The sequence below is a fragment of the Geotrypetes seraphini genome, chromosome 11, assembly GCF_902459505.1.
Source record: "Geotrypetes seraphini chromosome 11, aGeoSer1.1, whole genome shotgun sequence".
NCBI lineage: Eukaryota > Metazoa > Chordata > Amphibia > Gymnophiona > Dermophiidae > Geotrypetes > Geotrypetes seraphini.
In genome coordinates, this window is record NC_047094.1 from 129,558,291 (window position 1) to 129,581,412 (window position 23,122).

At 45.4% G+C, this 23,122-nt stretch overlaps 1 pseudogene; it reads right to left on the bottom strand.

The window, feature by feature from the left end:
- The window catches only part of LOC117368885, a 64,997-nt pseudogene that overhangs the window by 24,420 nt on the left and 17,455 nt on the right, over window positions 1-23,122 (bottom strand).

Consider the following 23,122-nt stretch of genomic DNA (forward strand, 5'->3'; position numbering starts at 1 on the left):
GCTAGAGGGGGGTCCCCGTGGGAGTCCCGTGGGCAAGAGGGGGTCCCCGTGGGCCAGAAGGGGGTCCCCGTGGAGTCCCGTTGGCTAGAGGGGGGTCCCCGTGGGAGTCCCGTGGGCCAGAGGGGGGTCCCCGTGGGGAGTCCCGTGGGCAAGAAGGGGGTCCCCGTGGGAGTCCCGTTGGCTAGAGGGGGGTCCCCCGTGGGAGTCCCGTGGGCAAGAGGGGGTCCCCGTGGGAGTCCCGTTGGCTAGAGGGGGGTCCCCGTGGGAGTCCCGTGGGCAAGAGGGGGGTCCCCGTGGGCCAGAAGGGGGTCCCCGTGGGAGTCCCGTTGGCTAGAGGGGGGTCCCCGTGGGAGTCCCGTGGGCAAGAGGGGGGTCCCCGTGGGAGTCCCGTGGGCAAGGAAGGGGGTCCCCGTGGGAGTCCCCGTGGGCAAGAGGGGGGTCCCCCGTGGGAGTCCCGTGGGCAAGAGGGGGGTCCCCGTGGGAGTCCCGTGGACCAGATAGGGGGTCCCTGTGGGAGTCCCGTGGGTTAGGGGTAGGATTCTCCTGCGGGACCCCCACGGGACCCACGGGATTCCCGCAATCCCCGGTTCCCGTGCAGACCCTCTTCTATGTATGTTTAACCTGCAATCTGAGCTCTTATGGGGACAATGGGATGGAATATCGAAATAAATAAATTAGTTTATTATTAGCTATTTATATACCATCTATCAATGGAGATTGTCTAAGCATTTTTTACACTCAAGTACTCAAGCATTTTCCCGTTGGGTTAGTTAAGGACAGTAATAACAGCATTAGCCACTTCAGCATATTCACTTTTCCATTGCTTTTGCTCTCCTCGTTGTTTACTAGGCATGGCTTTTAGTAAGTAAAACTTGGATGATGCATTTGAGGTCTTATAGAGGGCCATAAGAACATAAGAACTGCCGCTGCTGGGGTCAGACCAGCCGCGCGGCCTTTAGGTCAAAGATCAGCGCCCTAACTGAGACTAGCCCTACCTGCATATGTTCTGGTTCAGCAGGAACTTGTGTAACTTTGTGTTGAATCCCTGGAGGGTGTTTTCCCCTATAACAGCCTCCAGAAGAGCGTTCCAGTTTTCCACCACTCTCTGGGTGAAGAAGATCTTCCTTACGTTTGTACGGAATCTACCCCTTTTTAACTTTAGAGAGTGCCCTCTCGTCCTCTTTACCTTGGAGAGGGTGAACAAACCTGTCCTTTATCTACTTTGTCCTTGAATCCCTGAAGGTGTTTCCCTATAACAGACTCCGGAAGAGAGAGTTCCAGTTTTCCACCACTACTCTGGGTGAAGAAGAACTTCCTTACGTTGTATGGAATCTATCCCTTTTAACTTTAGATAATGTCCTCTCGTTCTCCCTACCTTGGAGAGGGTGAACAACCTGTCTTTATCTACTTTGTCTTGAATCCCTGGAGGGTGTTTTCCCCTTTAACATACTCTGGAAGAGAGTTCCAGTTTTCCACCACTCTCTGGGTGAGGAAGAACTTCCTTATGTTTGTACGGAATCTATCCCCTTTCAACTTTAGAAAGTGCCCTCTCGTCCTCTCTACCTTGGGGAGGGTGAACAACCTGTCTTTATCTACTAAGTCTATTCCCTTCATTATCTTGAATGTTTCGATCATGTCCCCTCTCAGGTCTCCTCTTTTCAAGGGAGAAGAGGCTCAGTTTCTCTAATTTCTCATTGTCTATTTAATTATTTTCCCATTGGCAGCATGCCTCAATTTCTGTACGAGAAAGAAACAAGGTTATGTATTGATTCAAAGTAAAAGCATAATAAATGCAGTTTTAGGAGAGGTTATTGCACCTCAGGGCTTGTCACCCAGTGGCATAGTAAGGAGTGGGGGTGGGTGGGTAGGGCGTCCTCCGTCCCCCTGCTTCTTCCCAACCCCCCCTCCCGTGCTCATGCGCCCCTTACGAACTTGCTGCCCGCAATCGGCATCACCTCTCTCTGATGCCACTTCCGACCAAGTGCCCAGGATGTGACGATCAGGGGGATAGCCGACACTACGCGGGCAGCAAGGTTTGTTGTTGTTGCTCGCGCCTGGAAAATTAAATAGGTGCGCGGGGAGCAGGGGAGGGGCCCCCACTCACCCTCCTACGCCACTGCTATCCCCTTTACTCTGTAACACACTGCGCACATCTGTGGTGAACACGTCCGACCTGTACATGCCTCTCCCATGACCACACCCACAGTGACGGGGAAAAAATTTGTCACTAAAAGGACCCCTAACTATTTTTCTGTGCCCCTATAAATCCACAATGTGGATTCTCAGAAGCAATTAAGGAAAAGATTTATAAACTATTTAGTTTATAAATCTTTCTTAATTGCTTGTGATCATTTCAGCTCTTCACGAGCTTGAAAGCAGGCGCCACAACGCAGAAAAGCGAAAAAAGCATCGACAGGCTCATCGCCTCCTCCAGCACACGACACACGTACAAGCCGCGCTGGCCTCCAACCAGCGCCCCCGATGCTGCACGTACATCACCGCTTGCCAAACCTCATGCAAGCGCTTTCCTGCGCGCGATTGGGACTCTCACACCATCACCGTCATGCAGCAGACGCAAGGCAAGCGCGCGCTGTGAGGTTACGGTGACCGCCTGTACACTTGTGGAGTGGACAAGCGATGGCCTCAAAATAGCACCCCTGGTGGGCCGCGAGTTATGAGACCCACTGCACTACGTGTGAAGAACGGGATAGGTGAATGGGAAGGGAAAAGAATGATCACAACCAAGTGCCCAAAGAGAGCAACCACCCAATTAAAAGGTAAGGGGTAAGCAAAGTATCTTACCTTCGTCATACTTAAAGAGCTTCGTGACAATCATCTCGACTAATTTGGCCCACTTTTTTAGTGCTGATTGAGTTAGACCAACTGATCTAGGTGTCGGTGTAAATTTTGTTCTTAGTCCCGTCGTCAGAGACAATATACTGGACACGGTCGGCGTTTATTTCTGCGTACAACGAAGCCGTATCGTAAGAGTTCTGCACGTCTCCCCTCCTTAACAGCGGTCCGTGAGGGCGGGACCCAGGGCGAAAGACCCCTAGAGCATCGGGAGAGAAGATCAATGAAACGGGCCTGTACAGTGGCTGGACCTTTCCACCAGCTGTTTTCCCGCGCGCTTTAACCCTGCATTACCTTCACTCGGCTCCTGAGGAGTGGCATCTGTTATTTGCCAACCGTCGTAGTTGGATCCCAAGTCAGGTCGGGTGAACCAACATTCGTTCCAGACGTGGAAGTTCCTGCCAGTGAGAATGAAGATTATAAGAAAGGCATTAATTCCATGAGTTCTGCTTATTCTCTTTCAGGGGACTTGGATGACGTCAGAGTATCGTCTACACAGCAACTGTTCCGCAGTTCTTCCAGCTTTTGATCCATAAAGTGCGGCTGACACATTTGCATTAAAGACTAGCGTGGCAAATCCATTTTCTCACAACATAAAATAATATGCGCTCAGTACTCAACCAACAAATAGAAAGACGTATGCATTTAACATTATGCAAATTTTCAGTGGAGCTGTCCGTTCAGACGGAAGAAATTACTTACCCGTTTAACCCTTTCAGGACCATAAGGATCGTAGGCCAATTTTTGTGGTTTTGACGACATTTTTATGGTAAAAAGGGCTTGCAGATGCCAAAAAATTGATTTTTTTTGTGAAATATCATTATTTTTTTTTTTTTAAAATCACACTTCTGGCTTATGGACAGTGTGGCAAGTGAATCTTCTCGTCAATCTGGCAACGACGCTAATGAATGAATGTCGGAACCAGTTTGTTTACATAAAGGCAGTATCCTATGGAATCCGTACATATCCAATTTAGAACTGTAGACGATCCCGATCAAAATTGATAGGATTTTAAAGTTATGGGACAAATATGTCCCTTGGTCCTGAAAGGGTTAAAAGAATTCCAGATATTTTAAGAGGGCTGGGAATGGGTACGTGGGCTAGGTGGGGATTAAGGTTTGGGAAAAGGACCTCGGGGGAAGGAATGTAAATGGGGGAAAATTCTGTACTCTTTGCTATTGTAACAGCAAGAGAAAATGTGCAGCCATGGCCACACCCCCAAGCCCGCCCAGTTCTACTCCGTTCTGCCTTTGTCATGCCCCGTTCCGACCCCAGACGGCATCCGCACACGGGTGGGTGCGACGCACGGATGTCACCCGCGCGGTAACCGACGCGATTTTGAAGGAAGCTTTTCAAAACCCGGACGAAAAGCCGTCTAGACCCCCCCCCCCTGGACATATCGTCGAAAAGGAGGACGTGTTCTTGGAAATCCGGATGTCTGCTAACCCTACTCTTGTCTGTTCCCAGTTTGCAAAATGTGCATTATTAGTGCTGTGTTTTTTCCCTTCATCTTTCTAGGAATTAAGTTAGAGCTGCACTGATCCCCCTCTGCCCCTTTTCACTACATTGCGGTAGAGTTTCTGTCATGGCCCGGAGTGCTAAATACTCTGACACTGCTCTGATGCTCACTGCTATGAGCGTTGGAACATTTAAGCATTCCGGGCTGCAATAGAAACCTCTTCCACGGCTTAATAAAAGAGCGCCTTGGTGCGACCTCTTGTTTTTCCTGTGTGAGCTTCCTGCACCTACTTTGGGTTCATAGACAAAATCGCGCCGACAACTGAGCGCAAGGTTGACGGCGCGCCGAAGAGAAGCACTATTTTAAAGGGTTCCGACGGGGGGTGTTGGTGGGGAACCCCCCTATTTTACTTAACAGACCTCGCGCTGGCGTTGTGGGGGGGTTGTAACCCCCCTCATTATACTTGAAACCAAACTTTTTGCCTGTTTTTTTAGGGAAAAAGTTCAGTTTTAAGTATAATGTGGGGGGTTACAACCCCCAAAACCCCCCACAACGCCAGCGCAATGTCTGTTAAGTAAAGTGGGGGGTTCTCCCCCCCCACACCCCCCTTCGGAGCCCTTTAAAATAGTGCTTTTCTTCGGCGCGCCGTCAACCTTGCGCTCAGTTGTCGGAGCGCCGTTGTCTCGCGCGATTTAGTCCCGTCACCCCTACTTTGTGAAGAAGGGTTCGGGGGGATTAGAAGCCAGAGTGGTTCTTGGATTTTCTCAAGGGGTGTGTTAATGGCAGTAGCTATACCCCTAAAGAGGATTTAAGTTCTGCATTTTTGGCACCAAAGTTTTCTTTGGAAACTCTCCCACCACTGACCACACATGCTGAGGGAGAGCCCCTTCATTGCCTCTGCCTGAAGCTGACACCTATGGGATATATAGATTCAGCCTGCCTATACCTCCCAGTTTAGATATTATAGGCACTTGCTATAGAAGCAAGGAATCAGAGGCAAGGGCAAGTCCCAGGTCCAAAAAAACCAGGGCTGGCTTGCTTTAGTGAGAAGGCATACGGACTCTTCTCATTCTGTGGAGTCTCATTGGAAGGAGTTAACGGGAACCTCAGGTTGTGCAACAATACTATCCAGGTAACCAATATTACGAATCTTATGGGAACTACATCTCTTGCAGAGAGGAAGAATTTATAAGAACTGGATACTGGTTCTAGGCTACTAAAGCATAGGTGTGGTGAAATCAGTTAGCTTAGCGGGGTTTAAAAAAGGTTTGGTTAACTTCCTAAAAGTGAAGTCCATAGGCCATTATTGAGATGGCTTGAGGAAATCTACTACTTATTCCTAGGATAAGCAGCATAAAATCTGTTTTACTACTTGGGATCTAGCTAGGTACTTGGGATCTGGATTTTCCACTGTTGGAAATGGGATAATGGGCTTGATGGACCTTCGGTCTGTCCTAGTATGGCAATTCTTATATGAGCTGTGTATAGGTCAATCAAGCCATTGTGACATCACTGCTGAGGTTGGCTCTTAGGCATTGGAGGAATGAGGCATTATGACATCACAGTCTCAGTTCTGCAATGTTGCTACTCTTTGGGTTTCTGCCAGGTACTTGGGACCTGGGTTGGCCACTGTTGGAAACAGGAGACTGGGCTTGATGGACCTTCGGTCTGTCCAAGTATACCAATTTGTATGTTCTTATGTAAGCCAAGTATAGGATAATGAAGCCATTGTGACATCACTGATGTTGGCTCTTAGGCATTGGTGGAATGAGGCATTATGACATCACAATCTCAGCTCTGGAATGTTGCTGCTCTTTGGGTTTCTATGGCAATTCAGGAGTGCAATCTGGCATCTGATATAAACTGTGCTATCTAATATCTGAAAACCATCGTCCTAGCCTGTCCTTTTTTGGAGGAGAGGAGAAAAGTAAGGGATATCCTGTGTAAATAAGTTGGAACTGATTTTCTACTGAACTGCATCTTTCATCAACCGAGAGAGCAAAGTTCAAGTTTGGAAGGTTAACATCTTTTTTCAAATGACGGAAAACTCCGGAATGAGAGGGCATACGATGTGTGAATTGTGTGAATGGAGTGGACAGACTGATGCTAGCCTCCTTGGCCCCCCCCCCCCCCAGCTCTAAAGGTGGTCCCAGCCCTGACATATAAAATAGTTTATGAGCCCCTCTTGCCCTCATACAGGAAGGGTCTAAGCAACCGCCTAGCACCCCAATCAAAAGATTTGTACATTTCGGTTCATAGACAACGGCGCGAAAGACAAAAGCGCGCGCGCCGCCGCGCCGCTCTAAAATACAGTTTTTAGGGGCTCCGACGGGGGTTTTTGTTGGGGAACCCCCCAGTTTACTTAATAGACATCGCGCCGGCGTTATGGGGGGTTTGGGGGGTTGTAACCAGTGTTCCCTCTAAGCTGCGCTGGCGTGCACTGGCGCACAAAATATTGCCTCGCAGCGCACAATGTCACGTCACAGCGCACGGCGTACGGAGATGGCAGGCCACGGCGAGAGGAGAATCGGGCGAGTTGGCGCTGGCGCCCGATATTTTTAGCGCACGGGGAAAAAATTTTGCTCACACCACCTGCCCGCTTAGAGGGAGCACTGGTTGTAACCCTCCACATTTTACTGTAAACTGAACTTTTTCCCTAAAAACAGGGAAAAAGTGAAGATTTCAGTAAAATGTGGGGGGTTACAACCCCCCACACCCCCCACAATGCCCCCACAACGCGGCTCTATCTCTATTAAGTAAAGTGGGGGGGTTCCCCCCACGCCCCCCCATCGGAGCACTAAAAACAGTAATTTAGAGCGGCATGGCGGCGCGCGCTGTGCTCAATTGTCTGGGCGCGCCTTTGTCCCGGCGCGCTTTTGACCTGACACCGTACATTTCAGCTTAGATAGATACTTTTTCTGGTGAGAAACCGAATATTGCCACTTATGGATAACTTTTAATTCTGCCCCGGGACTAATGCTCCCTCTAAGGATTGGTCGGGCGCGGGCACATTTTTTTCTCATGTGAGCTACAAGTTCTAAAAATAAAAAAAAATAAAAAAAAAATTTTTTCTGTAGGAGCAACAAGTTCTAAAAACCGACAATTTTCCAGATTTGCAAGTATTTTTGTGAGCAACCGCGTAAAATTTGAGAGCAACGCTCCTAGTACGTATGAGCAACGGCTCATGTGCACAGCTAAGAGGGAACATAAACCTGGACTATCTCAAGTCACACTCCCATTTCAAATGGATAACCAGCTATTCATAATCCACTTGGCTGGTGGGACTACCGTATTTTCACGCATATAACGCGTGCGTTATATGCGTGAGCGCGTTGTACAAAATTTTTTTTACATAGTTTCCCCCCCCCCCAACGCCCGATTCATCACCCGGAAGGAGCGCTCGCACTCCCACCCCCGAAGGACCGCTCGCACCCCCACCCGAAGGACCGCTCGCACCCCCACAACCTCCCCCCTCCCCCATGGAGAAGCTGTCTACCTTGTTTCCGGATGCCAGCCCAGCTGCTTCCTCTGCCGGCGGTCCTGCCCCTTCTCAGAGCCCTGTGCTGCGCTGCTTCCTCTTCAGGCGGTCCCGCCCTTTCTCTGACGTCAGAGAAAGGGCGGGACCGCCGGAAGAGGAAGCAGCGCAGCAGGGCTCAGAGGAGGGGCGGGACCGCCGGCAGAGGAAACAGCTGGGCTCGCTGGTATCCGGAAACAAGGTTGACAGCTTCTCCATGGGGGAGGGGGAGGAGGCTGGAAACGAGCAGGCGGGACCAGAGGAGACTCGGGGCGGGCGAAAGGAGAGTCTGGCGGCGACGGGAGAGTCAGGGGCGGCATGCGCGGTATACGGGTGTGCGCGGTATATAAAAATTTCTGTACACAAATTTGTGTTTTCCGCGCGCTATACCCGTGTGCGCGTTTTACACGGGTGCGCGTTATCTACGTGAAAATACGGTATATACACTGCCAAAGCTCACAAACTGCAAATCAAAGACATTTCATTTGAGATCTTTCTCCCATCTCTCCAATAGTGAAGTCAAAAAGATCAGAGTTTCCTCTCTGACTGGAAAAAAAACCCCCTTTTGGTCTCCGTCTCTCTGCAAGGGGTAAGTGGAATGTAATAGGAACCTTGGGAAGCCAAACTTCTGTCAGAATACTGAAGCCAAGAGAAGGACGAGAGATGGGAAAAGTTTGGTCCTTGGGATCAGGCGGATTTGAATAGCATTTGCATTGCAAAACCCTGATCTTCCCCTCAGAGGACCTGCAGCCAATCAGATTAGAGCACTGAGCTGACAACCAGGGGAGGCCTGGTTCAACTCCCACTCTTGTTCCTTGCGACCTTGGGCAAGTAAATGAACCTTATGTGTAGAAACTTAGGCCCTCTTTTACAAAGGCTTGCTACGCATTTTAGTGTGGATTTATCGTGCGCTAACCGCCAACGTGTCCATAGGATAACATGCACACCTTTGTAAAAGAGGGGGTTAGACGATAATGTTCAGCCAGTGTTTTTGTTGTAATTGCCCAAATATTCATTAAGTATTGGTGGATGGTCAGCAATTAACTGGATAAGTATCAATATTCAGTCCTTATGGTCTATATTCTATTAATAGTGCCCTACCGGCGCCTAACTTAAGTGCAAAATGCCATAAAAAAAAAAAGTGATTAAGAAAAAATGTAGGCACCTATTGACACCTAAAAAAATGGCTCCTGCATCACAACTACGGAAGTGCTTTACAGCGCCTAATGCCACTGTCGACATGGCTAATGCTGGAGATGGTGTTAGATGTCGCAAAACACCTCCATAGTTACGATTCACGTAAAGGTAGACGCCGGAAATGTAGGCCTACATTTCCAGTGCCTTCCTTTCACAAAACCACGATTCTACAAAGGGCGCTATTGCATGACTGACACATGATCGGCGGCCATCTTTTTTAGGTGGCTGCCAACGCTGGCGCCATGTGTAGAATCTGGCCCTCACTTGGTTATGTTAAATCAGGTAAAGACAGGACTGCTATTTGTGCGGACCTATTTGTCTGTTACCTTATCCAGTTAAGGGCCGAATATCATGCTATTCCTTTGTTGAAAGCCTTGCATTGGCTTCCGGCGTATTGAAGAGTCCAATTCAAATGTGCCAGTATTATATTTAAAATCCTACATGGGATTTTTTTCTCCATTGATTGCTTTCTTATTTTACCTCCAACAGCCTTTATCCTCTAGGGGAATTCACAAGTTTAAATTAGCCTTCCCTTCTATTAGGGGAATCAAAGCTTTAGGTAAGATTAATCAATCTCTGGTCTTTTCCGTTGTAAAAATTTAGAATGACCTTCCTACAGAAATTAGACTCTTTCCTCCTCGGATAATCTTTTGGAAAACTTTAAAGACTTATCTATTTCAGAAATTTTTAACTGAAAAATAAGGGATTGCAATGGATGACTTCCTCGCCCCAATAATTCGCTTTTCTTGTCCTATTAGTTAACTTTATGTGAACCGAATCGAGCCCCATAGTTGGGATGACTCGATATACAAGACTAAGGATTGGATTGGATTAGATTAAATATCTACTTATCCAGTTGTGATGACTCCACCCCCAGATCACGCACACAATAGCCAGTTTTGGTTATAGTGGTCAGAGGTTTGTGCCACTGAATATTCCCTTGGGGCTTGCTCAGTGCCAGTTATGTAGGCAAGAGTCTCTCTTACTAGGTTAAGTGGTTTCAAATGTCAACCCCTTAGATTGTAAGTCCTTCAGGGACAGGGAAATATCGACTGTACCTGAATGTAACTCACCTTTAGCTACTATTCAAAGTGTGAGCTACATTTTAATAATAGAGATCGACTTTTATTTCTTCTGGCTCTTAGATAAAATACAGGGCGACTGATACTTACCAGACGCTGTCATCGCCTCCCAAGCTTTTTCCATTCTGGTCATAATACTGATCAATAGTGAGATTTCTATCTGTGTCATGGGCGGACTCAAAGTTTGTGATTATCCGTGATGGCATTCCTAAAGCACGCAGCACTAAGGAAAAAGATACATGTCTAAAAACTCAGTGAAAGCACTTTGGGAAATTATCCGCGTAGCATAAAATGTTCCTTTCTGCAACATTTTCTAGCATTCGATATGTTGATCCTGTTAAAAAGAAATCTTTTAATATTATACCTGTGCACATCACCCCAGCAAAGACCCAGCATTGGCCGTATCTGACTGGCCCCGATGAATTCCACTGTCTGAGGATGGAAATGCTTCCATTCCAGGCTGTTGGACTTACTCCATCACTGTATTTATTATCCCATCTTCCCAACAAGACTCCCTTGTCATCATTTGAATTAACCTTTAAAATAAAAGCATATTATAACTTCTTGTAATTCTCATTGTAATTTTACTTAATCAACCTACATTTTCATATCTTCCACCTAAGTCAAAATATCCCTTAAGATTCCTTACAGAACACATGAATATCCTTGAGAAAATACTCAGTGGCACAGCGAGGGTAAAAATCTCCTGGGGTAGTGGCACCCCCCCCGCCCCCACCCCACCATACTTGTGTCCTCCATTCTCCCGCACCTCTTTAAATTTTTGCCAGCGCGTGTAGCTTCTCCAGCTTGCTGCTCGCCCCGGTGTCGGCTTTTCCTGTGACGTCACTTATGGCCCCCTGACCAGGAAGTGATTTCAGAGGGGTCCATGACTTTTAATGGAGTGGAGTTTTGTTTTTGTTTTTTTTTTTAAAGCCCGTGAAGCTTAACGGAGGTTTTTTTTCTCCACTTCATTTTCAGTTTTGAAAGAAATGAGATATTATTAAAAAAATAAGAAGAAAAGAAAAATTAAAAGAAAAAAAGGAGGCTGACAGGAGTGGCTTCTATAGTCGGTGAATATTGGGAGCAGGCTTTTTGTTGTTATTATCTGATTCACTCAATCCCCTGAAAGCTCTCACCACCTGGACTCGATCAGGACCTACATACATAACTGATCTATGCTGCTGTGCTATAAACAGTGTACCTAAGTTCTAGAATGCAAATCTCTAAAGTAGGTGTGGCCAATGTGGGAACACAGGAAGTTCAGGGGCGTGTCCAGCATTTGGGCATGATTTTATAACATTAGGTAGGTGCTAAGTTTTTGTACCAGCCTTTGGCTGGTAAGTGCTTGGGCTCAAATGATACCAAATTCTATATTAGGGTAGACACCCCAGAGGGTGTGGATAACATGAGGCGGGATCTAGCGAAACTTGAAGAATGGTCCGGTAACTGGCAACTAAGATTTGATGCTCAAAAAATGCAGGGGTCATTAGTTTGGGCTGCAAAAATCCAGGAGAATGGTATAGTATAGGAGGAGAAGTACGGTACTTCAGAAGTTAATCCATAAAAGATCTGATAGACTACATGTGCAGCTTTGAATAAAATATGTTTAGAAACTGGAAGGCAATATAGTCTAACTCAGGGGTGCCCAATAGGTCGATTGCAATCGACCGGTAGATCACCAAGGCAAAGTGAGTCGATCGCGGAGCCCATCCTGAGCTCCGTGATAGACTCACTTTGCTTTGGCGATCTACCGGGCCGATCAGCCTTCCTCTCCCCGACGTCAATTCTGCTATCAGAGAGAAAGTTCGGGCCAGCCAATTGCTGTCTGGCTGGGCTGGAACTTCCTCTCCGATGGAAGAATTGACATCGGGGAGAGGACTGCTGGTCGGCCCGATGCAAGGAAGCAGGGAGAGCTTGGGGCAGTGACTGCTTTGGGGCCTGTTACCCAATGGTGGAGGTCAGAGAAAAAGAAAGAAAGGGGCAGGCAGGGAGACAGAAGGAAAGAAGGAAACAGAAAAAAAGAAAGGGGGCATGAAGAGAGAGAAAAAAAAGGGAGGCAGGGAGATAAAAAGGGCAGGGAGAGAGGAAGAAAAATTTGGGGGGAGGGAATGAGGTCTGGAGGAGAGGAAGCATACAGGCTGAAAGAAGGGAAGAAAGATTGGATGCACAGTCAGAAGAAGAAAGTGCAACCAGAGACTCATGAAATCACCAGACAACAAAAGGTAGGAAAAATGATTTTATTTTAAATTTAGTGATCAAAATGTGTCTGAATTTATATCTGCTGTCTATATTGTACATTATGGTCCCCTTTTACTAAACCGCAATAGTGGTTTTTAGCGCAGGGAGCCTATGAGCGTCAAGAGCAGCGCTGGGCATTCAGCGCAGCTCCCTGCGCTAAAAACTGCTATCGTGGTTTAGTAAAAAGGGAAGGGGTATATTTGTCTATTTTTGTATGGTTGTTACTGAGGTGACAGTGCATAGAGTCATCTGCCTTGACCTCTTTGAAAAAAAACCCTGAATATAAATGATAATTAACATTTTCTCTGCGCACAGTGTGCTTTGTGGTTTTTAAAAATTTTATTGTTGGTAAATCATTTTGACTTGGTCATTTTAAAAGTAGCTCGCAAGCCCAAAAAGTGCGGGCACCCCTGGTCTAACCAATACAGAGGAAGCACCCTCGCATTTTTTCATTTTAAAAATTAGGCGAGCAGTTGTATTTTGAATGAATTGTAACTTATCTAACAGTTTGGAAGATAGCTTTATATAAAGGGGCCCTTTTACTAAGGCGTGCTAACCGATTTAGTGCATGCTAAATACTAAGGGCTCCTTTTACGAAGGCGCGTTAGCGGTTTAACGCATGTAATAACGTGCGCTACACTGCCGGCCGCGCTAGCCGCTACTGCCTCCTCTTGAGCAGGCGGTAGTTTTCTGGCTAGTGCGGGGGGGTAGCGCATGATAAAAAAAACCCCGCGCGCTAAAGCCGCTAGAATATAATGGGCACCTTATTATTTAGTGCACGCTAGATTAGTTAGTAAGCTTTAGTAAAATGACCCCAAAGTGAGTTACAATAATCCAAATGTGATAGTATCAATGTCTTTACTAATATAGCAAAGTAAGCCCTAATCAAACACGATTGTCTTGATTTAAAAAAAAAAAAAAATCATTTCAAAGAGAATTCACTTGAATCTCAAGAATCGTTGAAGAATCAAAAATAACACCCAGCACTTTAGACTCCTCTTCAATTGGAAAAGACTTTTCAGAAGAGATAACGATGTTGGTCATTTTTTTCTCAATGGAGGAGAGTAAACAGTGGAGTGCCACAGGGATCTGTACTGGGAATGGTGCTATTTAATTTATTTATAAATGATCTGGAAATTGGAACGACGAGTGAGGTGGTTAAATTTGCAGATGACACTAAACTGTTCAAAGTTGTTACAACTCATGTGGATTGTGAAAAATTGCAGGTGGACCTTAGGAAATTGGAAGACTGGGCGTCCAAGTGGCAGATGAAATTTAATGTGGACAAATTCAAAGTGACACACATTGGGAAGAATAACCTGAATCACAGTTACTGGATGCTAGGGTCCACCTTGGGGGTTTGTGCCCAAGAAAAGGATCTGGGTGTCATCGTAGACAATACGATGACACCTTCCATTCAATGTGCGGTGGCAGCCCAAAAAACAAACAGGATACTAGGAATTATTTAAAAAGGGATGGTTAACAAGAATAAGAATATTATAATGCCCCTGTATCACTCCATAGTGTGATATTGCATTCAATTCTGGTCTTCTTATCTGAAGAAAGATATAGCGGTGCTAGAAAAGGTTCAAAGAAGAGCAACCAAGATGGTAAAGGGGATGGAACGCCTCTCGTATGAGGAAAGACTAAAAAGGTTAGGGCTCTTCAGCTTGGAAAAGAGACGGCTGAGGGGAGACATGATTGAAGTCTACAAAATCCTGAGTGGAGTAGAACGGGCACAAGTGGATCGATTTTTCACTCCGTCAAAAATTACAAAGACCAGGGGACACTCGATGAAGTTACAGGGAAATACTTTTAAAACCAATAGGGGGGAAATATTTTTTCACTCAGAGAATAGTTAAGCTCTGGAACTCGTTGCCTGAGGTTGTGGTAAAAGTGGACAGCATAGCTGGTTTTCAGAAAGGTTTGGACATGTTCCTGGAGGAAAAGTCCATAGTCTGCTTGCCCTGGATCGATAGCATGAAATGTTGCTACTGCTTGGGTTTTGGCCAGGTACTAGGGACCTGGATTGGCCACCATGAGAACAGGCCACTGGGCTTGATGGACCATTGGTCTGACCCAGTAAGGCTATTATTAAGTTCTTAATTCTTTCAATACAATCTAATACTCTATTTATAGTTAATCCTAAATCATCGTGTACTGGAAGCAGCATCAGAAAGCAATATGAAAGCAATAATTCTCCAGCACCTAAGCCAATACTACCCAAATTGTAAGTAAAAAAAAAATTAAAGAGCAAGTTTCCAGCTGTGCTTTCCTTACCATGGCGCTGATCACTCTGCTCACATATATAGGATCGTTCCTGCGAGCAAGATCTTTTATTGGATCACGTCGATATTCCAAGCTGCTATCCAGCAGTTTTAGACAGATAGGCAGAATGCCATATTCAAACTGGGGAACCAAAGAAAAATACAGTAGAGCATGTCATCTGATATGAAGAAATCAGCAGTCACATGTGTGGCTTTTCAAAAACCGGGGGAAAGAATCTAATTCAAACTTTCCCAGCTTGATCGACCATGCTGCTGCTTCTTAGCACATTACTTGTCTCCTGATATCACTGGAGAATGCACTGCTGGATGCGATCGTACGAGAAGAGTTCCATTACATGCTTAAAGGCCTTTGTGAGGTCACAGAAGATTAACATATTGCAAACTTCAATAGAGACTCTGCTGAACTTGCAAACCCTTAGAGGTGATTCATCTCTGAAGATTAACTCCATAAGAGCTACCCTAGGACTGTGTTTCTGAAGAACTACTCAGTGTTTTTAGGTTCACCACAGGATTCATTGAACTTTCAATGCACTTTGCCCTCATCCGTGAAAGACACAGATTCGAATCTGCAGGAAGCAGTGAGTGTAGGGTTATCAGATTTCCTCTTTTTTTTAAAAAAAGAGGGCACTTGGCCCTGCCCTGTTCCACCACAGTTCCGCCCTGTCCTGTTCTACCTCCAGCCCCGCCCCCACATAAACCTCATGTCTCCTTCCCGACGTGAATCCATGTTTCACCCTTTTTCATCAGAGTCAAGGTGGAGCACAAAATGGTAGTGGCGTATCAAGGGGAGGGGGGGGGGGCGGTCCACCCCGGGTGCATGCCTTGGAGGGGTGCACAGCGGCCAGGTCCGGGTCTTCCTGCCCTACTGTGCAACTGGACGTGACCATTAATTTTTTTCATCAAAAGGGGACATCTATTAATTGACTGTGTATCCTTTCTTTCATTTCTTTCTTTCTGCACTTAGGTCCAACAATTGTCCCTTTCTATTCCCTCCCTCCTTCCTTCCTTCCCATGTCCTTAGTGCCCCCAGTGCCTCCGTCCTGTGTCCATAGTGCCCCCAGTGCCTCCTTCCCGTGTCCTTAGTGCCCCCAGTGCCTCTGTCCTGTGTCCATAGTGCCCCCAGTGCCTCCTTCCCATGTCCTTAATGCCCCCAGTGCCTCCTTCCCGTATCCTTAGTACCCCCAGTGCCTCCTTCTTATGTCACCCCACTACCTTCCAGATTTTGTCCACCCCCAAAGCCAACCTGCCTGCCTGCCTGCCTACATCCTTCCCTCCCTGCCGTGGAAAAAAAAAGCGCCTCTCTCCTTCCTTTTCCCTGGTCCGTGCCGCTGCAGCCTTACCTCCCCGCTGCTGCTGCCAATCGCCGACAAGAAGTCTTCTTGCCGACGTCAATTCTGACTTCGGAGAGGACTTTCTGGGCCAGCCAATCACTGCCTGGCTGGCCCGGAACGTCCTCTCCAAAGTCAGAATTGACTCAGAAAGAAGACTTCTTGTCGGCGATTAGCAGCAGCAGCGGGGAGGTAAGACTTCAGCGGCGCGGACCGGGAGAAAGGAAGGAGAGAGGCGCTTTTTTTTTCCACGGCAGGGAGGGAAGGATGTAGGCAGGCAGGCAGGCAGGTTGGCTTTGGGGGTGGACAAAATCTGGAAGGCAGTGGGGGGACATAAGAAGGAGGCACTGGGGGTACTAAGGATACGGGAAGGAGGCACTGGGGGCATTAAGGACATGGGAAGGAGGCACTGGGGGCACTATGGACACAGGACAGAGGCACTGGGGGCACTAAGGACACAGGATGGGGGCACTGGGGGCACTAAGGACACAGGACGGGGGCACTGGGGGCACTATGGACACGGGACAGAAGCACTGGGGGCACTAAGGACACGGGACGGAGGCACTGGGGGCACTAAGGACATGGGAAGGAAGGAGGGAGGGAATAGAAAGGGACAATTGTTGGGCCTGAGTGCAGAAAGAAAGAAATGAAAGAAAGGATACACAGTCAATTAATAGATGTCCCCTTTTGATGAAAAAAATAAATGGTCATGTTCCCTCTGACGTACTTTCTCTGCAGCAGAGTCGGCAGCAGCGCTGAGGTGCAGGAAGGTCCCGCTATGACTTGTCTGCCGGCTCTGCTCCAGAAGAAGTAAGTTACGTCGGAGGGGGTGGACCCGGCAGACGCAGTCATTGCAGGACCTTGCTGCATGAAGGAAGAGAAAGGAGCAGGACTGCTGGAATGGAAGAGTGGTGGAGGGAAAGAAAGGGGGCAGGGTGATGCTGATGGAATTGATGTACAGAGAAAGGGGAGAAACATAAGAGGGAAGGATACTGGAGGGAAAGAAAGGGGGCAGATGCTGATGAGGAGGGGTGGATGGATAGAGAAAGGGCAGACATTGGATGGTAGTGGGGAGCCTATGCTGGATGGAAGTGCAGATGGGAGAGATAAGGGAGCAAATGCAGGAAGGAAATGAGAGGAGAGAAAGATGGGAGCAGACGCTGGATAGAAGTGGACAGAGAGAGGAGAAGGTGCTAGATAGAAAGGTTGGAGAAAGAGATTTCATGATGGAAGGAGGAGATAAATAAAAGGAGGGCACATGATGTGGAGAAAAGGATTGAGTTAGGGAAACACTGGAGGGGTGAGGGAAAGAGGTGGCAAGCTTTAGGTAGACAGTAAAAAAGGACATTGATGAGAGGGTAGTAAGAACATAATCTAGACAGATGCAGAAAATAAATTGAAAAGGAAAATGAGGGAAAAAAGGGAAAGGGATTGCAGAGGAGAGGTGTGGGAGAGGGAAGGAGAAGAGAGAGATGCCAGACCAATGGGGGTAAAAGGAGAGATGGAAGGGGGAGGCTTACAGTTTCTGGAAGGGCATAGGAGAGAAAATGCCATATAGGGAAAGAGAGACGGCAGACAGTGGATGGAAGGAAGAGAGTTACAAGAAGATGAGGAAAGCAGAAACCAGAGAAGAAAAAGGTAGAACAAAAATTTTCTATTTATTTATTGCTTTAGGAGACGTGTCACTGTTTCTGAGGTGTTGCATTGTATGCAGAGTCCATCTTCTTGCTGGTTCAATTTAACCTTTATCTATGTATTTCTATTCTATCCCCCCTTTTACAAAACTGTGGAACGGTTTTTAGCGCCAGCCGTGGTGGTAGCAGCTCTGATGCTCAGAATTCCATGAGCGTCAGAGCTGTTACCACCGTGGCTAAAATCCACACTACAGCTTTGCAAGAGGGGGAGGGGTTAGTTTGTGATGACATTCCATACTAGGCGAAGGTGTTTTCTGCGTTCTGTGTGTTCGAAAGACATGGTTTTCTGTTAGGATTGACGGTGCAGGATTGATCTGTGCTGGTCTGGCTTGTTTAGTTTTACAATGGGTGTATTGATGTTGTACTGCTCACTGCAGTATGTAAGATGCTGCCTTTTCCTAGGTACTCATGTGTGATGTGTGAATTGTTACTAAAAATTATGTTTTCATACAGATGGGGGGGGTGTCAAAAAATGATGGGCCCCGGGTGTCACATATGCTAGGTACGCCAGTACAAAACGGCATTGCTTCTGACTGCTTCACAGTTGTAAATAGTTGTACACATGTATCACAGCCAGAAGCAATGCCATTTTGTGCTCCACCTCGACCCTGATGAAAGAGGGTGATCCATGTTGGGAAGGGTTTTACTGAACTATAAGAAGTTAAAAATATGTTTTTTTGCTGTCAAAATCTTTAAGGCTCAAATTCTGTAACCAGCACCTAAAGTAGGGCACCTATTTCATTGGCGCCCAACTAGATTGGCGCCTATCTAAATTGAATTTAAAAAAAAAAAAAGCCAAAATAAGCTTTTTAATCAGCGCCGATTGGAACCTAGGCACCTATCAAGAAAGCGCGATTCTGGAACAAGGCGCCTCTAAAAATTTAGGCAGCCTTCAAAAAAATAGGCCCTAGGCGTGAGCGTGGCTAAAAGGTAGGCGCCTTGTTGCAGAATCGCTGCTCTAAAGCGTGCTTAAGCGCTCAGCTAGGCGCCTGGCTTTTAGAATGACTTTATTTATTTTTCTACACTGCCATAGTCAAATGACTTCTAGGCGGTTCCCATTGAAAGAAGGCTGGACCATCAGCGAACCACAGAATGCGTGAAGAAAAGATGTTACATTAGTTGTGCCTGGAGCTGGCCTCTTTCTTGGCCGCCTCCACAATAGGTTCCGCTCAGCGTGATTCATTAAACAACGCCCAATTTTCCATGAATCGCGCTGAACAGTGCCTAAGTAGGCGCCCTAACTTATGGGTGCTGCTTATGGAATTTGCCCTTAAGTATTTAAGAAGAATAAACACGCAGAAAATCGCCAGGGTCCACTACAAATGCGCCTGTTTAACTTTCAAAATCCTATATGGTATCCTCCCTCCCTTTATCCCTCTTTCTTGGAATTCCTCAAACCCTAATACCACCAGATCCTCCCACAAATTAAAACTATCCTTCCCCTCGCTAAAAGGCATTTCCCACACAGGAAAGCTAGGGACATCCATCCATTCAAATCACTGAGTTCTGGAACAACCTTACCTCCCCTCTTCGGAACTTGAGCTCTCTCCAAGTTTTCCGCAAACATCTGAAAACCTGGCTTTTCTCAAAAAATGTAAGTCTCCCTCCAACTTAGGAAACTCTTATATCTTGGCATCCCAAGTCCTCTAAATTTTCTTCACACTTCTACCTCTAACCCTCTGTTGTAGTTCCTTCCTATTTCTCCTACTGTAAACCGTGTCGAGCTCTACGAACGTGGAGATGATGCGGTATACAAACCTAAGGATTAGATTAGATTAGAAAAATTTTTTTGAAAAAAAAAAAAAAGGATGGATCAATGAAGAACTGAACTGTATGGGAATACAGCGATCTGAAGATCCTGATTAATATAGAATATATTAACAGTAGATTTATGCATATAGAATCAACACATATATTCTTAAAGGCTTCACTGGTGGAAGTTTTGATGTTAATGACTTTTTGACGTACTCTGTTTCTAAAGCTAGGCATGGGTCCAAGGCTTAAGTGCTAGTCTATAAACCATAACTAGATTTTAAGCGTCATTTATACAATAGAACTGGCATTTTTATTCTCTGCTGATTTTTTATGTACCATATATAGAATTTAGTCTTAGAAAAGCAATCATTGCATTCCATGGCAGGATTTTTCCAATACCGGAGTGCATCAAAGTTCAGATGAGACGCAGTGGGTTAGCTCAGGTCATCGTCAGCTATCCAGTTGGGGGCAAGAAGGAAATGTCCGCATTTAATTCACCGTACCTGACCAAGATCCCATGCTCTGCTGGAATAATTGTTGGCGCTTCCTACAAAAATGAGTCCGATTTCACTCATAACGAACTCGGCCCTTTCGGCGGCATTGGCCATGTAGACAGCATCTTCTGCAAAACCAAAGCCATGAAAACTGGTTGTTATATCTGCTCCCGATATGAGGCGCAGTGAAGATTTCAGAGAAGATATTTATCTCGGAATTTTCCCATCTTTAGGGAAGCGATTTTCAAACACTGTTGTAAACTACTTGGATGCTTTTGCACACCTTTTCAAAGAAGATCTACCCATGTTGCTTTCTTTCCTGAAAATAATCAAATGCAAAGGTGCTTTTGTTTTCAGGTAATATTTTGCATAATTGCTTTAGACATTTTTGAGATATTTGTTGGTTAATGGTACAAATACAAAACCACCAGGTAGATCAGTCCAGATCAGTGGTCTCCAACTCAGGGCCACATTTTGGGATTTGTAGGTACTTGGAGGGCCTCAGAAAAAAATAGTTAATGTCTTATTAAAGAGTTTGAGACCACTGAGTTAAGGGGAACAGTTAATCTGCTGGCTGGGTTGGAGGGCAGAGGGGAGAACAGGATAATCAAGCCATGTGACATCACTGAGGAGGTTGGCTCTTATTGGTGGAATGAGGCATTATGACATCACAATCTCAGCTCTGCTTCCCAAAGACAAACAGGATGTCATGCTTACAGTAAAGCCAGTGGTCTCCAACTCAAACCCTTTGCAGGGCCACATTTTAGGATTTGTAGGTACTTGGAGGGCCTCAGAAAAAAATAGTTCATGTCTTATTGAAGAAATTACAATTTTGCATGAGGTAAAACTCTTTATAGTTTATAAATCTTTCCATTTGGCTAAGTCTTAATAATAATATTGTCATTTATAGCTAAAGAGACTTATGATCAAGAAACTTTTATTTTACTTTTGTGATTATCATAAACATACCGAGGGCCTCAAAATAGTGCCTGGCAGGCCGCGAGTTTGAGACCACTGGTCCAGATAATAGAAGTTAGGCAGTCCAAATAACAAAACGTCTGATTTATTAATATCAATGAACCGACATGGCCACAATTTGCCCACAGGCTACATAAGGGGTAATGGCTATAACATAAAAAAAAATCAAACATACAAATAAAAACACAGTCATAATTATAATCATAAATGATGAATCAATCAATCAGTCAATAATAAAACTTATAAAATCATGATTGATTTAGGCCCCCTTTTATTAAACTGCGATAGTGTTTTTTAGCGCGGCTCCCGACTCTCGTAGAGTTCCTGTGAGCGTCAGGAGCAACGTGGGTCATTCAGCACGGCTCTCGGCGCTAAAAACTGTTAGCGTGGTTTAGTAAAAGGCAATGTTATTTATGGGGAATATGTGGTGCAGTAGTTAAAGCTACAGTCTCAGCACCCTGAGGTTGTGGGTTCAAATCCCTCACTGCTCCTTGTGACCCTGATCAAGTCACTTAATCCCCCCAGTGCCCCAGCTATACTAAATAGAGTTTGAGCCCGCTGGGACAGACAGAAAAATATGATAAAGTACCTGAATATAAAACCACATAGGCTATAAATAGTATATAAATAATTATGACTGTGTTTTTATTTGTATGTTTGATTTTATTTTATTTTTTTAAATGTTATAACCATTAATCCTGACACAGCCTGTGGGTGAATCGTAGCCATGTCAGTTCATTGATTTTAATAAATCAGACTTCTTGTTATTTAGACTGACTAACTTTTTTTATTTGGACTGATCTGTTTGCTGGTTTTGTATTTAATTTGTGGCAGATCCTTGCCTCAGATATTTATCTATTTCTCCAGTTATATCCCACTTTAAACCAAAGTGGGTTAACATAAAACATACACAATTTAAAACAAACTTGAACACATAAAAATTCAAAGAAACACTATCATCCCATTCGTTATATTAAAAACAAACCAACCCCAAACTAAAATAACTAAGCAGTTCCACAGAATCTTAAGTGTTTAAAGAAGTGGAGGGCCATTTTTGAAAAGGATGTCTAAGTCCGACTTGGAAGTTTCCCGCTACATAACATAACATCGTACTTATAAACTGCATAACCGTAAGTTCAATGCGGTGAACAAAAGATTAAAAATAACATAACCTAAGGATGATTTAAATTAGTTCGCTAAATATTTTGAAAAAAGACGAGTTTTCAATTGAGTTCTAAAGCGCTTTGTAAGAGCACGAACTACGCAACAGCGGCCTAAATTCCCGCTCATCGAAAGCAGACTGAAATGCTAGTGTATGTTCCAAGGATTTCTTGCTCTTACAACCTTGAGCAGACGGAAAATTAATCTAATCTAATCTAATCTAAACCTTAAGTTTATATACCGCATCATCTCCATGAGAATGGAGCTCGACACGGTTTACAAGAACTTAAAATAGTGGGTAGAGAAGAAGAAAAAGGATGACATGAACTTATGTAACCAATGCATGTGATTCTCTCCTATGTTTATGGAATGCTATGAGAAACCTCTTGGTCATATAGTTTGGAGCAATATCATACGCAACCTTGTAACAAAGACAACCCAGCTTAAACAAAACACGCGCCTCCACCGGAAGCCAATGCAACTCACAGTAGAAAGGAGTCACGTGATCATATTTCTTTAGACCACAAATTAATTTTGGATCAGTCTAAGCCTAGCCATCCAAAGTCGGAAGCACAGCAACATCCATTTTGAAAAGCTGAAACTATTATTTTTTTTTTAAATTGCCTAGTTGGATGTGTAGGTCAACATGACAAAAATGTCCAAGTTGAAAATGTTCAAATCCAGACCATTTGGACGTGGAAATGGTCATCATATATGGTGAGCCCTCCAAAACCCAGTATACCCATAGGTCTACCCCTTATGACTGCAGGTGGTACCTATATAGTGGTATAGTAAGGTTTTGGTGGGATTTGGTGGCCTCTCAATTTCTACCACAAATGTAGTGGTTAGAGTGGCTAATGGGCTTGGGCCATCCTCTCTATGGTTCACTAGCCCATCCGGGCAAAAGAAGAGAATTTTGCCATTTGATATGAAGAGTCTAACAAAAGGCAAGGGAGACGTCTTTTCAACCAATGACAGAGGCTTTATTCAAAAATATGGTCCCATATATTGGGATAAAAATTTTTTTGTGAAGTGCTCAGACCCGCAACCGTAATGGGTAGTGTAAAACCAAACCGGAACT